General features: G+C 48.6%; 1 long non-coding RNA gene across 1 annotated transcript in view; it reads left to right on the forward strand.

Moving 5' to 3' along the window:
- The first annotated feature begins 1,632 nt into the window (after positions 1-1,632).
- LOC116561980 overlaps positions 1,633-16,815 on the forward strand; it is an 84,809-nt gene continuing 69,626 nt past the window's right edge. The window contains exon 1 of the long non-coding RNA XR_004273694.1: positions 1,633-2,709. This is a non-coding gene — a long non-coding RNA (uncharacterized LOC116561980). The remainder of the gene's footprint in view (positions 2,710-16,815) is intronic.

Consider the following 16,815-nt stretch of genomic DNA (forward strand, 5'->3'; position numbering starts at 1 on the left):
TTGCCTCTTGTCTGTGCTGGCTGTCCCTGTTCCTATGTCCTGTGTCTTCCCTTCCGTTAACTCTCAGTTTGAAGGAGCACATTCTTCAGGAGCTTGAGAAATGCTGCGTAGGAGGACATTTTCTTGCAATATTGCACGCCTAAAAGTGTCTTTAGTTGCATATGTAATTGGTATTTGACTGGACAGAAGAGTCAGCTTGGAAAGCATGTCCCTCCATCATTTCGGGTTTGCCTTTGCTGTCTTCCTGTGTGCCAGCACTGCGGAAGAGTGATCAGAACCAATCGGAATGCCCATCCTTTGCCCCTGACCTGTTTTCTGCCCCATCTTAAAGCTTGTGGAATTCCGTTGTCCCCAGCTGTCTGAAATTTCACAAATATATGCTTGGCATGGGCCTGTTTGCATCCCTTGCCTGGCTCTTTCTTCTCTGTAATTTCTGTTATTTCCATATTAGATCTCCTAGGCTAATCCTCCAATATTTTAAATCTTTTCTCTCCCACTTTCCATCTGTTTTTCTTTTCTTCTTCATGATTTCTAGGAGATTTCTTCAACTTTATCTTGCAAACCTTCTGATATGGTTTGGGTCTGTGTCTCCGTCCAAATCTCATGTTGAATTTTGATCCCAGTTTTGGAGGTAGGGCCTGGTGAGAGGTGATTAGATCATGGGGGCGGATTTCTCATGGATGGCTTAGCGCCAGCCTCTTGGTGCTATTCTTACAACAGTGAGTGAGTTCTCGCGAGATCTGGTTGTTTAAAGTGTGTGGCACCTCCTCCTTCTCGCTCTTGCTCCTGCTCTGGCTCTGTGATCTAGAGCTGGCTCCAACTTTACCTTCCTCCATGATTGGGAGCTTCCTGGGGCCTCCCCAGAAGCAGATCCTGCAGCTCTGCCTCCTGTACAGCCTGCAGAACCATGAGCCAATTAAACCTCTTTTCTTATAAATTGCCTAGTCTCAGACATTTCTTTTTTCTTTTTTTTTTTTTTTTTTTGTGACAGAGTCTTGCTCTGTCGCCAGGTGCTAGGCTGGAGTGCAGTGGTGCAATATCGGCTCACTGCAACCTCCACCTCCCAGATTCAAGCAATTCTCCTGCCTCAGCCTCCTGAGTAGCTGGGACTATAGGTGCAGGCCACCATGCCCAGCTAATTTTTGTATTTCTTTTAGTAGAGACGGAGTTTCACCATGTTGGCCAGGATGGTCTCGATCTCTTGACCTCGTGATCCACCCACCTCGGCCTCCCAGGTGTTTCTTTATAGCAATGTGAGGATGGCCTAATACACCTTCTACTGTGGCTGCCGCGTTTTTTACTTCCAAGAGTGTTTCACTTTTACTTTCAACCCATCCTTATTTTAACTTCCTTCTTTACCCAGCTTGTAGAGGTTCCCTCTAGAGCCAGCTCCTAAGCCTTCCAAGCATCCTGCTTCTAAATGGTTTTAATTCTCAACTCTCCCCACTGCTGGCCTAGGAAATGGCTTTCTCCATCTACGCTGGGGAATGCTCGTCTGCTGGCTTCCCAGGTTTTGCTGCTGTTTTCTCCTCTTTCCCTCATTTTTGTGGTTTTATGTCTTCCTTTTAAAGCTCTCTATTGTTGTTCTAGTGAGATTTGGGGAAAAATGCAATTAGATGTGTATTTAAGCTGCCACTTTAACTTGAAAACCTCAAATATTCCTTTTCTGAAAGTCCCCCAGCCACTTCCTGAGAGCAGGAATTTCTCGCCAGCCCCCTCTTCTCAAATGCCAGCTTCCCTCCGTGTGGCTTGGATGCCTCAAACTCAACACCCTCATCGCCTTCATTTCTGTCTTCCTCACAGAAGCCACATGGCTCCGTGTGAGGCCTACACACAGCAGAGACAGACATGAACTGGAAGACTCCAGAGGAGGTGTCTGCCTGGGAGCAGAGATGGTAGGACCTGGGGCTGCTGCCTCACTGGGGAAGAGCTGGGTCCCAGGTGAGGACGTCTGGGCCCGGTTCTGATCTGGCCCAGGCTGGCTCACAGACAGACAATATCAATGTTCTGCGGTTCAGGCCAGGATACAGAAAGCATGGGATAGAGCGGGAGCCTAGAGGAATGTGACTCACCCAGCTGGGGGTGTTCAGAGAAAACAGGGAAAGGTAAAGTGTCCTGGACTCAGCTGGGGCTTGAAGAATGAGAAGCTCTTGGCCAGGTGGAGGAAGGGAAGAAAGGAGTGTTTCAGGCAGGTAGTCCACTGGCCTACGTCTGGTACCTCTGCAAATTAGACAGAGGTGCCCCCTCTGGGCAAATGTAGACAGTGACAGAGAGGCCTGCACATGTGAAGCTTGGCGTGCTCTGTGGCAGCAGAGAATGGTCTTGATGTCTAAGCCCTAATCCCCGGACCCTGAGCATCGGCTTGTGGCTGTGATGAAGGACCTTGAGACGGAGCGCGTCTCCTGGATGATCTAAGCTAGCCCTGAGTGATCACCATGACCCTTCTAAGAGGGAGGCGGAGAGAGAGGTCAGTGTCAGAGAGAGATGTGATGACAGGAGCAGAGGTCAGGAAGATTCGAAGATGCTCCTCGGTGGCTTTGCAGATGCAGGGAGGGCCAGGAACCAAGGAATCAGGAGGCTTTTTGAAGCTGGGAAAGGCAAGCCAGTGGATTCTTTCTCGGAAGCTCCAGAAGGAATGCAGCCCTGCTGCCACCTTGGCTTTCATCCTTTAAGACCCATGTTTGGACTCCTGACCTCCAGAACTGTGAAGTAATAAATCTATGTTTCGGACCCCTAATTCTGAGGCAGCTTGCTGCAGCAACAACAGGAATTAATACCCAGGCCCTGGTGCTTTCAGGGAAGGGCTGTGGCCAATGTGTCTGGGGCCTGGGGTCGGGAAGGAAGTGGGGACAGATGGGGGTAGACAGGTAGGCAGAGGATGCACAGGGCCTTCCAAGTCACAGAAAAGAATGTGCCCTAGCCCAAGGCAGCCCAGGTGAGACAGGAGTAATAGGAGAGCAGCATTTCGGGGGATCCCTGCTGTGGAAGATGTTGTAGTGGGAAGTGGCTGGGGCACAGTGACATTAAGGAGCAATATCAATGTAGGTGCAGCAGAAAGTGACATGGCCTGGACCTGGCTAGTAGCAGTGTGGGAAGGCACATGACTGAGAGCCCAGACACAGCAGAGGGCAAATTCCTCTTCTCCCCTGCCCTTGTTTTTTCCTTCCGGCCTCACCCAGCTATGGTGCCAAAGGCTGCAAGGGCCACCTGAGATAAGGTAATGACTTGGGAGAATAGTAAATTCTGGGGAATGTTTCCAATGGCTCGGCTAGGAAAGGGCAATTGACTTCCTATGTGTGCACAGCTATGCATGTGCACTCGCACCGACCACACACACACACACACATATGCGCGCACACACACACACACACACACGAGGGGTTCTAGCATGCCTGTGGCCTTTCTCCGCACACACACACGCGCACACACACACACACGCACAAGGGGTTCTAGCATGCCTGTGGCCTTTCTCCGCACACACACACGCACACACACACACACACACACACGCACAAGGGGTTCTAGCATGCCTGTGGCCTTTCTCCACACACACGCACACATGCACACGCACACACACACGCACACACACACGCGTGCACACACACACACAAGGGGTTCTAGCATGCCTGTGGCCTTTCTCCTCATTGGCCTTCTCCTTCCTCATGGGGCCGGGGAGAGGCTTCTCACCTTGGCTGTCCCAGGAGCCCGAGGTGTGGCCCAGGGGCATTGCTGATGTCAGTCTCCAACAGTGACCCCACTTTGGGGCAACCAGGCGAGGGAGACAGGGGTTGGGGCTTGGAGGACTGAACCCTGGGTGGGGAGGCACAGGGCACGCTGCCAACCAAATTCTCAGTCACACCTGTGATCACAGCCGAGGCAAAACCCTGGTCACTTCATCCGAAAGATGAAGATTGCAAACCACAGCACCTGTTGTGTGCACCCTGCATCCTTCATGCAATCTCCAGCCACTCTGAATCCCCTCCGGCCGCTCTGAATCACCAGCAGCTCTGAACACCACCCATTTCACCTGGATCTTTCTCTGTCTGGGCATCTTCTCTCCCTTCTAGTCTGCCTTGTTGTCTCCTCCTGATCCTTCAGGTCTGACATCAATAAATTCTTCTTCAGCTGCACAGACCCTGGTGCTAGTCAGCCCTGCAGTGAGTGCAGCCCTGCTGCCCGCCAGCTGGGTGGGGCAGTCAGGGCTCCTCCCTAGGCAAGAGACAAAAAACCTAGCCCACACTGGCTTAAGCAAAAACAGTATATATTGGCTTATGAACCTGAACAACCCTAGGGTAGACTTCAGGCAATGGTTTATCCAGGACTCAAACAAACCCGGGCCAGGTTTCCTACCCTCCGTTTTTCAGCCCCATACCAGGGAGCTTACACTCATTCTCAGATATACTTTATCCAAAGCCCCAGGCCACATGCTCCCCTGGCCAATTTTATATTCAAATTTAAATTTTCTGAGACAGATATAAACTATATAAATCCATAATATGTAAATATACTTTATATAAAATATGATACACAGGTTATATTAAATAAATTTAAATTTATATAAATAGTAAATTATTAAATTTATATTTGTATTTAAAAGATAAAGGAGGAAAATAAAAGCATTTTAAAATGAAGTATTGTTTTCCTTCTTTTCTGCTGGCCTGGGTCTTTATGTCAGGGCAGAAGTCTCTGCTGATAGATGAGAGAAAGCGTTCTAAAGTTGAGCCATGTGTTTTTGAGAGCTGAATGTTACATGCAAGGCAGTTAAAAATTAAAATATACCTTTGGCCAGGCGCAGTAGCTCATGCATATAATAGCAGCAACTTGAGAGGCTGAGGTGGGTGGATCATTTGAAGCCAGGAATTTGAAGCCAGCTTGGGCAACATAGTGAGACCCCATCTCTTCAAAGATAAAAATAAAATTAAAAATGTTTTAAAAATTAAAAAAAATTAAATGCAACTTTTCTTGACCCGTGCCTATTCTAGTAATTCTGCTTTATGCATTTATTCTATAAACATATGTCACTTGTTCAAAATAATTTATGCACAAGATTATTTACTGTGGCATTATTTGTATTAGTAGCGGACAGTTAGAAAAAGCATAAATACTCATTAATAGGCAATTGGTTAAACAAATTACAGGACATTCCTATAATGGAACACTGCGATACTATAAAGTCATAGTATCGTTAACCAAGAATAAAATCTCTCTCTCTCTCTCTTTTTTTTTTTTTGCGAGACAGAGTCTCGCTCTGCTGCACAGGCTGAAGTGCAGACGCGTGATCCCAGCCACTGTAACCGCTGCCTCCCAGGTTCAAGCAATTCTCATGTCTCAGCCTCTTGAGTAGCTGGGATTACAGGCATGCACCATCATGCTGGGCTAATTTTTATTTTTGTTTTTGTATTTTAATACAGATGGAGTTTCACAGTGTTGCCCAGGCTGGCCTCGAACTCCTGATCTCAGACAATTCACCAGTGTTGGCCTCCAAAGTGCTGGGATTATAGATATGAGCTACTATGCCCAGCCTAAGAATGAAATATCTTTATAGTTACATGGTATGAACTGCATGATATATTAAATTTAAAAAATACAGAATATCATATAACCATTTATATAAAATGTCTGGAAGGCAGAAATTTTGGAAAAGGGCATGCTCCTCTGGAAATGCTCATAGAGTGACATTAGCACCCTCTGAATTTTGTATAATTTGTCTACATTTACCTATTTGAAAATAATTATTTTTATAAAGCACCTCAAAATAATGAAAATATGAATAAATGAATAATGAATAAATGCAATGCTTAGACCAGAGTCCAGCCTAGAATGGTCACTGAGGAATTTTGCCTGTCGCCCCCTCCCAGGGCTGACTTGGCACTCTCTGTGCCCTCACCACCTTGCGTACACACCTCCATCCTAGCAATGATATTACTGTGTCATCATTGCTGAGTTCCAAGCCTGTCCATCTGGACCAAATATGACTGCACTGCAGGGGCATTAGTTTTTAGCTTTATGTCCTCCACCCCTAACATAGAACCTGGCATGGAGTACGCTGTTGAGTGAATGAAGGCCTGAATAAATTTATGAATGAATGTATTAGAATGAGGCCTGAGTCTGCTCTCTAGAAGCTCATGGCCCAGTAGTGGGACAATCATTTCAGTGACTACAGGCTGCATATGACAGTTGTCCTGTGACCCTGGGGATCTGGGAGAAAGAGAAGGGAATGTTCCCCAGAGCAGAGAAGAAGTGATTACAGTTGGAGGGGTGGGTTCAGGCCTGCCAACAGATGAGAGTCAGGATTGTGGGAATCTAGACTTGGCCACAAGGGCAGAGCTATGCTCAGTTGACCTGCTTCTCCCATGAGCCATGCTGGGAGCTGGATGAACTATTCTGTTATAACACAGGTTTCAATCTCAGGGCCATGCAAGGATACTTGAAAGACAGCGTAGCCTAACCAGGTGCTGCTTGGGGTCAGCACTCAGAGATGGAGCTGGGTACCCAGTCAGCCCCTCTGCCTTCATCTCCAGCCCTGTGGGAACTGGGTTTTTGTGTCTTCTGGAATCTCAGGACTAGGATTAGACAGGAAGTATGTACCCTTCCTGTATTTGTCCTAAAAACTGGCCTGCCTGTTTTCACAATATTGATCCTTCCTAACCATGAGCATGGAATGTTTTTCCATCTGTTTGTGTCCTCTCTTATTTCGTTGAGCAGTGGTTTGTAGTTCTCCTTGAAGAGGTCCTTTACATCCTTTGTTAGTTGTATTCCTAGGTATTTTATTCTCTTTGTAGCAATTGTGAATGGGAGTTAACTCTTGATTTGGCTCTCTGTTTGTCTGTTATTGGTGTACGGCAATGCTTGTGATTTCTGCACATTGATTTTGTATCCTGAGACTTTGCTGAAGTTGCTTATCAGTTTGAGAAGATTTTGGGCTGAGACAATGGGGTCTTCTAGATATACAATCATGTCATTTGCAAATAGAGACAGCTTGACTTTCTCCTTTCCTATTGGAATATCCTTTATTTCTTTTTCTTGCCTGATTGCTCTGGCTAGAACTTCTAGTACTATGTTGAATAGGAGTGGTGAGAGAGGGCATCCTTGTCTAGTGCCTGATTTCAAAGGGAATGCTTCCAGCTTTTTCCTGTTCAGTATGATATTGGCTGTAGGTTTGTCATAAATAGCTTTTATCATTTTATGATATGTTCCATCAATACCTAGTTTATTGAGAGTTTTTAGTATTAAGGCTGTTGAATTTTGTTGAAGGCCATCTCTGTATCTATTGAGATAATCATGTGGTTTTTGTATTTGGTTCCATTTACGTAATGGATTACATTTATGGATTTGCATATGTTGAACCAGCCTTGCATCCCCGGGATGAAGCTGACTTGACCATGATGGCTAAGCTTCTTGATGTGCTGTTGCAATCTGTTTGCCAGTATTTTATTGAAGACTTTTACGTCGATGTTCATCATGGATATTGGCCTGAAGTTTTCTTTTTTATTTGAGTCTCTGCCTGTTTTTGGTATCAGAATCATCAACCATTGTGGAAGACAGTGTGGCGATTTCTCAAGGTTCTAGAAATAGAAATTTCATTTGACCCAGCAATCCCTTTACTGGGTATATACCCAAAGAACTATAAATCATTCTGCTATAGAGACACATGCACACATATGTTCATTGCAGCCCTGTGTACAATAGCAAAGACCTAGAACCAACCCAAATGCCCATCAATGATAGACTGAACAAAGAAAATGTGGTACATATACATCATGGAATACTATGCAGCCATAAAAAACGATGAGTTCATGTCCCTTGTAGGAACTAGGATGAATCTGGAAACCATCATTCTCAGCAAACTGACACAAGAACAGAAAGCCAAACACCGCATGTTCTCACTCATAGGTGGGTGTTGAACAATGAGAACATGTGGACTCAGGGAGAGGAGTGTCACACACTGGGGGCAGTTGGCAGGGGTAGGGGAGAGAGAGCAGGGGGTGGGGAAGGAGGGGAGGGTGGGGAGGGATAACATGGGGAGAAATGCCAGATATAGTACGCACCTAAAGTAGCGAAAAAAAAATTGGCCTGCCTCTTTGGAATGGTTATTAACTTGATTATTAACTTGGCCATTAGCCAAGACCTGACTTAACAGTGTCAATTCTTGGGGGCTGGGAGGAAGGTGGCACAAGGCTCAGGAATGCCAGCCAGCCTCACCAGCAGGGAGATTGCTTTTGTTATCTATCATTGTATTACAAACCATTCCAAAGCTCAGTGGCTTTAAAACAACCACCATTTTATTGTCTCTCTCATGGTTCTGTGGGTTGACTGGGATCAGCTGGGTGGTTCTTCTGCTGGTCTTGCTTAGGAGACTGTCATGTAGGTGCATCCAGATAAAGCCTGAGGCTGGAGTCTGCTGGAAGCTCAACTAAAATGCTGAATCAGTGGACCTCTTCTCCTCTTTATGTGGCCTCTCTTCAGCAGGGTGGACAGAAAGCTTTCACAGTGACTTAGGGTTCTCCAAGTGAAAGAAAGAAGAAGCATTAATAGAAGCTCCCATTTTGCTTTGTTTGTTTGTTTTTTTAGAGACAGGGTCTCACTTTGTCATCCAGGCTGGAGTGCAGTGGCATGATTATGACTTATTGCCACCTTGATCTCCTGGGCTCAAGTGATCCCCCAACCTCAGCCTCCAGAGTAGCTGGGACCACAGGTATGTACCACTATGCCTGGAAAATTTTTAAATTTTTTGTAGAGATAGGGTCTCACTATGTTTTCCAGGCTGTTCTCAAATTCCTGGCCTTGAGCAATCCTTCTACCGCAGCCTCCCAGAATACTGTGATTACAACAACCCATCACGCCCAGCCTACCTTTCCTCTTAAAGGCTAAACCTGAACAGTGGGGCTTTGGCTCCACTGTTCTTTGAATGGACGCACCTTGACAGGCCACTTTAACGCACAGAGTGAAAGCAGCTCTCAGCATGGCGGTGGTGGTGTGGCCGTCGTGAGAGGGAAACTCCAGTCTACTATACAGAACAGCCTCCTGGGATGCTCCAACTTGCTCCTCCCAAAAGCACCTCATCAGTACATCCAGAGCTAATTCCCACCTCCCACCCCAATACTCTCTAGAGGAGACTTTACCCAGGAGCTCCAAGGTCATGTGTCCTTGAATAGATGGCTCAAAGACAGCCCCTATTATAGTAGATCAGAAAAATCAAGTTTAGTATCTGGAAGTGCCCTTTCCCTATAGTGAAATGCAGGCAGTAACCATGCCTGACTCAAGATTATTTCTTGATAAGTAAGCTGGATAAATTATGTGGAAGCAGGAAAAAGTGTGGAGTGCTATAACCAGGGGAAGGACTATTATTTAAAGCAGGGGCATTTAACTTCTATTGATTATCTGTCTAGTACTCATTACCCACTTCTGACCACAGAGCCCTTTCTCTTAGGAAAACCATTCCGTGTGGTTTGGATGGGGCTAGCCTGCTGAGAAGTGGTTTACACTGCCTTAGGCCTAGCCAGTCAGAGACTCCGTATCTCCAACCATATGGATTGGTTCAGAAGTGGGCATGTGACCTCAGACTAGGCCAATCATAGTCCTTCAAGACTTTTCTGCTGGAGCTCTCAGGAAAGTCACTTTCTGTCACTTGAATTGCTAAGGTCAGTCTGGCCTCCCATCTGGTGAGAACCCACTAAATATATGTGTGTGTGTGTGTGTGTGTGTGTGTGTATGAGAGACAGAGAGAGAGAGAGAGAGAGAGAGAGACAGAGAGAGAGAGACAGAGAGAGAGAGAGACAGAGAGACAGAGACAGCGAGAGGAAGAACCCTGTTCACATTATTCTAGCCTCTGGATCCAACATTGCCTGAAGTCAGACCAACCCTGTCTTTTCAGTTCCATGAACCAGTAGGTTATCTTTTTTGTAGCCTGAGGATCCTAGCTAATTGTCTTAAAAAAATCTCGGCTGGGCATAGTGGCTCATGCCTGTAATCCCAGCACTTTGGAAGGCCCAGGCAGGAGGATTGCTTGAGCCCAGAAGTTCAAGAACAGCATAGTAAGACCCTGTTTCTACAAAAACTTAAAAAATTAGCCAGGTGTGGTGGTGTATACCTTTAGTCCCAGCTACTCAGGTGACTGAGGTAGGAGAATTGCCTGAGCCCAGGAGTTCGAGGCTGCAGTGAGCCATGCTTGTGCTACTGCACTCCAGCCTGAGTGACAGAGTAAGACCCTGTCTCTAAAAAAATAAGAATAAAAAATCTCTTTTCTCTTCATCTTCACTATTCTACGACTCTCTTCAAGACTCAGCTCAGGCTGGGCGCAGCAGTGGTTCGTGGCTATAATCTCAGCACTTGGGGAGATTGAAGCAGGAGGATCACTGGAGCTCAGGAGTTCAAGACCAGCTTGGGCAACATAGCAAGACCTTGTCTCTGTTACAATTAAAAACAATTAGCTGCACGTGGTGGTGTGCGCCTGTAGTCCCAGATACTTGGAGGCTTTGGTGGAAGATTGCTTGAGTCCAGAAACTAGAGGCTACAGTGAATTATGGTTGTACCACTGTCCTCCAGGCCTAGGTGACAGAGCAAGAAAAAAAAAGAAAGATCCAGCTCAAATTCTCCTTTTCTAAGAAGCCTGTTCACACCAACCCCATCATGTAGTGTATATAGTTCAGATTACATTTTCTGGTACAGGTTTGTCTGTAATATTATAAATTGGGGGTTGGGGATGGTTTCTGGAAATTCTGTGGTCTTCCTGCGTAGCTCAGGAGCTTCCCAGAGCAGAAGTGCATCAGGCTAGCTGTGAGGACCAGCACACTGGGTTAATCACCTGGGGTGGAGTGTGTGAGTGTGTGAGGATACAGGCACCCACCTGAGATCCTGAGGGGAGGTATAGGTGTGCACATGTGAGCAGAGCAGAGGTGATGTGCATGGCTGCGTGTGTGGTGAGTGAATGAGGGATGAGTGAGCAGAAAGACAGGCCCTTCACAAGTCAGGACTAGCTCAGGGACAAGTCTCTGCAGGGCTGGCAGGAGCCCCACAGCCCAGGCTTGTATGTGATGGATGGACCTGGCCGTGCCCGCTGTGCTGGGTGCCGTGGTCTCGCAGTATGGTCTTGGGCTGGGACTTCCTTTACTTCCATAGTTCAGCTTTGTCTGTTCAACCACAGAAACCTGGGTCTTTTTGTTTCTGCCTCTCCAGCCCAGGCAAGATGGCCTGGGCAGAGTCCCCTCCGCTCTTCTAAGTGGCTCCAGAAGGAAGTGGGATGCGCCTTCCCCGTCGGGCAGGCTGGGTGGTTTGTAAACACTGTTTTCTGAATCCCAACTGTGCTGTCACTTCTGCTGGCTCTTTGTTCATTCAAGTGTCCCTGCCTGGGACGTGACCCTCTCCTTGCCCTGCACCTGCCTCCTTATCCTTTAGGTCTCAACTTGGACACAACTTCCCCAGGAACCTTCCCCTGCACAGGCTCCCAGGCATGCGCGGTAGAGTCACGTCAAGGCTCCTGCAGCCTCGTCTGTCATGTAGCAAAGTATCTCTGGAGCTGCTTATTGTAGATACCAGTTTGTCTCCATCACTTCTCTAGACTGGGAGCCACTGGGGCTGTCCCCACTACCTGTCTCGGTTTGCTCATTTTTTCAGCAGCGCTTTATTAAGCCCCAGCTAATGTGCCAGGCACGGCCCTCAGTTCAGGAAATACAGCAGGCAACATGACAGAGAAGGTCTCTGCTCTCATGGAGCTTCCAGCGCAGTAGCGGGAGAAACAACAAGCAAGTAAACAAATGCTCAGGACACATTTCACTGACAATCAGACAAATATGGGTGAGGCCGCCAAGAGCGCCTGGAGGGTGAGAGAGAGACTCTTCGTTAAGAGTTGGTGTTTGAGCCGAGATGTGTGCATATTGGAGCAGGAATATTCTAGGCAGAAGGACAAGCTGGAGAGCTCCCCCTAAGGTGGAAGTATCTCCCGCTTCCCAAGTTTGAGCAAGAGGATAAAGGCAGATAAAGAGGAAGAGGGGGAGAAGTTGAAGTTAGAGAGGCAGGTACCTGGTACTGAATTGCAGGCCATGGCAAGGACTTGTGGCTTTATTCAAATAAGAGTAGGAAAGTGATCCAGCTTCTTTAACATTTTAAAAGATCAGCCAGGCATGGTGGCTCACGCCTGTAATCCCAGCACTTTGGGAGGCTGAGGTGGGTGGATAGCCCGAAGTCAGGAGTTCGAGACCAGCCTGGCCAGCATGGCAAAACCCCATCTCTACTAAAATACAAAAATTAGGTGGGTGTGGTGGTGCATGCCTGTAATCCCAGCTACTTGGGTGCCTGAGGCAGGAGAATTGCTTGAACCCAGGAGGCAGAGGTTGCAGGGAGCCAAGACTGCTCCATTGCACTCCAGCCTGAGTGACATAACAAGACTCTGTCTCAAAAAAAAATTTTTTTTAAAGGTCATCCTGACTGTTATGGGTAGAATGGACTTTAGGGAACAAGCAGGGGACAACTGGGAGGCTCCAACAGCCCTGTGGATGTGACAGGTGATGGCTCAAACTAACACGGCAGTGATTGAGATGGAGAAGAAAAAGGGGTTTGGGACATACTGAATTGAGTTTGCAGGACCTGGTGATGAATCTCAGGTGGCTAAGAAGAGAAGGGGAACTCCAGGAGGCCTTCTAGTCTTGAGAGACAGAGTGTGTGCTGGTGTCAGTTACCAAGGCAGGAAAGGCTGAGGTGGAGACAGAAATGGAAAGTTCTGTCTTATCTATGTTAATATGGAAATACCTGGTAGACATCCAGAGGGAGATGACAAGTAGGTGTGAGCCTGTAGCTCAGTGGAAAGGTCAGAGTCGAAGATGCATGTGCAGGAGGCCTGAGTAGGTGGATGGTTTTCAAAGCCTCTGTGAGCTCATCTAGGTCAAAAGGGTCTAGAAAATAGTAGAAGGCCCGTAACCAAGCTGGACACACACAAGGACATATAAAGGTTGATGGAAACCAACAGAGGAGACTGAGATGGGCAGAGAGAGAGAAGAAAAGTAAGGAGGTTGTTTTCTCTGAAACCAGGAGATCATTTCAATGAAGAGACACGGCCAACGATTCAAATGCTGCTGACGGATCCAGCACATTGACACAGAAGTGACCACTGGCTTCAACAACACCAACGCTGTTGGAGACCTCGACCAGAGCAGAGTTTTCTTTCTTTCCCCTTCCTCTTCCCCATCCTTTTCCTTCCCTTCCCTTCCCTTCCCTTCCCTTCCCTTTCCTTCCCCTTCCTTCCTTCCTTCCTTCCTTCCTTCCTTCCTTCCTTCCTTCCTTCCTTCCTTCCTTCCTTCCTTCCTTTCTCTCCTCCCTCTCTCTCCCTCTCTCTCTCTCTCTCTCTCTCTGAAAGGATCTTGTGCTGTCACCCAGGCTGGAATATAGTGGCCAACCATAGCTCACTGCAGGCTCAAACTCCTGGGCTTAAGTGCTCCTCTTGCCTCAGCCTCCCGAGTAGCTGGGACTACAGGTGTGTGCCACCATGCCTGGCTAGTTTTCTTAAAATTTTTTGTAGAGCTGGGGTCTTGCAATGTTGCCTAGGCTGGTCTTGAACTCCTGGGCTCAAACGACCCTCCTGCCTCAACCTCCCAAAGCACTGGGGACCTGGCAGTTTTAGTGGAGTGGAAGCAAGGGGAGCCCAGTGGGTGAGCGTGGAGAGTGGGAATTTGTGAGCGTGGCGAGTGTGGAGTGCGTGGGATGTCACCGCACCATGGAGGAGTGCAGAGAATGGAACAGCAGCTGCTGAGGCAAAGGGGCCTCAGAGGGAAGATTTCCGTTGTGTGTGTGTGTGTTTTGAGATGGAGTTTCACTCTTGTCACCCAGACCGGAGTGCAATGGCACAATTTTGGCTCACTGCAAACTTTGCCTCCCAGGTTTAAGCGATTTTCATGCTGAAGCCTCCCAAGTAGCTGGGATTACAGACACCTGCCACCACGCCCGGCTAATTTTGTATTTCACCATGTTGGTCAAGCCGGTCTCAAACTCCTGACCCCAAATGACCCACCCACCTTGGCCCCCCAAAGTGCTGGGATTACAGGCATGAGCCACCGCGCCTGGCCTCTGTTTTGTTTTTTGTTTTCGGGATATGGGCGCTCCTAGAGCATGGGTTCATGCGGACGGGAAAGGCCCTGGAGAGACAGGGAAATAATATAAGAAGATAATGAGGTAGTTTCGAGGGAATGACCTTTCCAAGGCAAAGGGACCCGAGCACAAAGACAGTACAGGAGAGAGAAGAAGGCAGAGAGAAAATGTCAGGGACGTGAGGGAGGGTGCCGTGAAGTGAGGAAGTCGGCACAGTGTGTTTCTCCCCACACATGGGTGTGGGCGCAGAGGAAGTGGACAGTTCTGATGAGCCTGTCCTGTGGAAATGGGGGACTCAGGCCTTGGGCCAGGGTGTCCCTGTTTCTGGGCCGGGAGCATCAACCCATCTGCTGGTCTCTGCTGATCTAGGACTCACCCACAGAGACATCTGTGCAACCCCTGCTGGCCCCTGGTGTGTTCAGCACTCAAGAAACCCTTTCAGTGGCCCAGGAGCTAGCTACCTGGGGCGGGGTACCTGAGCGTGGGATAATTGTGTGGGAGGCTCGGTCCTCGCTGGCTCAGCTGTCTTCACATCCCTCCCACCCCAACATGATGTAGAGGAACCACATGGTGGACTGGGGAACAAAGATAACACAGTGTGGGGCTGGGCCTGGCCCCCAATGTGCTTGGAAGACAAACAGGCTGTCCCGGGACCCAGCGCAGGCACAAAGAGCTGCTCAGACGGAGTTTTATTGGGGTGCATGAGTGTCTCCCTCCCACATCATCTGACACCCACTTGCCTCCAGAGAAAGGGCTTCCTCAGCTCTCAGGTTAGTCATCCGTCCCTGCACGAACAGCAGTGTCCTCACCCCTCCCGGGGCAAAACCAGCACGGTGCCTGGCACAGAAAGCTGCTCCGTGCCTTCCTATTGAATCAACAGATGAGTGCACACCTTGAACAAGCACCCAGCCAAAGGTGAAAACTCACGCTTCCTCTGCAGCCCGGCGGTGACCCTCAGAGACCTGAGCAGCCCCCGTGGCCTGGTTCTCGCTCCCACCACCGTGGCGAGGCTCTGGACCTTGGGCTGAGCTCCCTGCCCCAGTGGAAAGGCCGCCTTGGGGACTGCTGGGCCAGGAGGTCAGCCCGTCAGCGGCCACGCTAAGCAGGGACAGCTGTTTCCAGCAGGGCTCCCAGTTCTGGGATTGGGCTGAAGGGGTGTGGCCCGGGTCCAGGCCCGAGGAGAGATGAGCCACTAGCCCTACCACTGCTCCTCCAGCTGCTCCTGACGGCCACCTCCAGGCTCGTCCTCAGTGCCTGATCAGCTGGACCAAGAAGGGAAACCCCAGTGGTATTTCTAGAAGCCATCTGAGAAGCCAACTTTGGGAGCACTTGTTGGCCCCACTGAAGTTGTTCTCCACCTGGTCATGAGCGGGGAGGAAGGCCAAGGCCAAGTGACGCAGGGCCCAGAAGTGACATCAATGAGGGGAGCCCCTGCTGGCCCCAGCCCTGCTGGGCAGGAGAAGGCAGCCGCTGTGCCCTACAGAGCATAGCGAGGCCGGGGTGCCAGGGAAACGAGAGGGCATGTGGCCCGGCTGGGGCTAGAGATGGTGAGGGTGACCCCACCCCAAAAGTCAGGGCTAGGAGAGGAGCACGACCCTGCCCCACAGAGCAAGGGTCCAAGGAAGGCTTGCCTGTGGGGATGCTTTGGGGAACAGCCAGGACAAGCAGGGACACCCTGGGGACTGAGCTGGACTCCCACCTCATTTTAACTTCATCCCCTGTCTAAAGACGCCATATCCAAATACACATTCTGAGGTCTGAGGAGGCTACGGCTATAATATACAATTTTCGGGCAACACAATTCAGTAAATAACAGTGGTTACGGAAACATTATGTTGATAGTGACTGTGTGTGCTCTAGAACAGTTGACTGCTGGGCCCAAATAATATACCAACCATAGCGTGAGAGCTCCTCCCGTGCGTGTCTGTGTGTATGTGTGTGTGTGCACGTGTGTCTCTGCATGTAGGTATATGTGCATGAGTGTGTGTATATGTGCATGCATGCGTATGTGTATATAATTGTATGTGTGCATATGTGCATGCATGCATGTGTGTATGTGTGTATTAAGTGTATGTGTGTGCATGCCTGTGTGTATGCATGTCTGTGCGTGTGTGTATACGTGTATGTGTTTGTGCATGCATGGGTATGCATATGTATTGTGTGTGTGTGTGTGTGTGCGCATGGGTATGCGTATGTATTTTTTGTGTGTGTGTGTGCATGCATGGGTATGTGTATGTATTTTGTGTGTGTGTGTGTGTGTGTGTGTGTGCATGCATGGGTATGTGTATGTATTTTGTGTGTGTGTGTGTGTGCATGCATGGGTAGGTGTATTTTGTGTGTGTGTGTGTGTGTATGCATGAGTATGCGTATGTATTTGTGTGTGTATGTGTGTACATAGGTGTGTGTGTGTGTGTGTGTGTGTGCATGCATGGGTATGTGTATGTATTTTGTGTGTGTGTGTGTGTGTTTGCATGGGTATGTGTATGTATTTTATGTGTGTGTGTGTGCACGCACACATGCATGGGTATGTGTATGTATTTTGTGTGTGTGTGTCCATGCATGGGTATGTGTATGTATTTGTGTGTGTGCATGTGTGCATGCACACACATGTACACAGCAGCCTGCTGTTCACCACTAAGTCTACTTCCCTTGGCCTAGCTGATTTCTCCCAAGCCTGGGAGAGGATGGGCATCATGGGCCCATTTTATGGATGAGCTGGAGGAACTTGCCCAGGTCACA

The sequence above is a fragment of the Sapajus apella genome, unplaced genomic scaffold (assembly GCF_009761245.1).
Source record: "Sapajus apella isolate SASKATOON/1434 unplaced genomic scaffold, GSC_monkey_1.0 scaffold31, whole genome shotgun sequence".
Taxonomy (NCBI): domain Eukaryota; kingdom Metazoa; phylum Chordata; class Mammalia; order Primates; family Cebidae; genus Sapajus; species Sapajus apella.